Genomic DNA, 311 nt, shown 5'->3' on the forward strand with positions numbered 1-311 from the left:
TAAACGCGATTAGAGGGGAATTAGTGTTAGAATTTACTAACATAAATTTGCATATGCGAGCCTCTAAATCCGCAAAACTGGGATACAGAGATTTTACCTTCTCCCCCTGCATCTTCTTAAACAATTATAATTAACGTGGAGTATATAATATCACGATATGGAAAAAAAATCTGTCACATCGACAAAATAAATATTCATATTTACGTTTACTAAGTGCATATTGTATCGCAAAAATAAGGTATTTTAAAGGATAATCCGAGATAGGAGGTCTAGAAACAAAATTCACTGGAAATCGAATGAAGGGAAGTAGC

The sequence above is a fragment of the Penaeus monodon genome, chromosome 22, assembly GCF_015228065.2.
Source record: "Penaeus monodon isolate SGIC_2016 chromosome 22, NSTDA_Pmon_1, whole genome shotgun sequence".
In the NCBI taxonomy this organism is placed as follows: Eukaryota; Metazoa; Arthropoda; class Malacostraca; order Decapoda; family Penaeidae; genus Penaeus; species Penaeus monodon.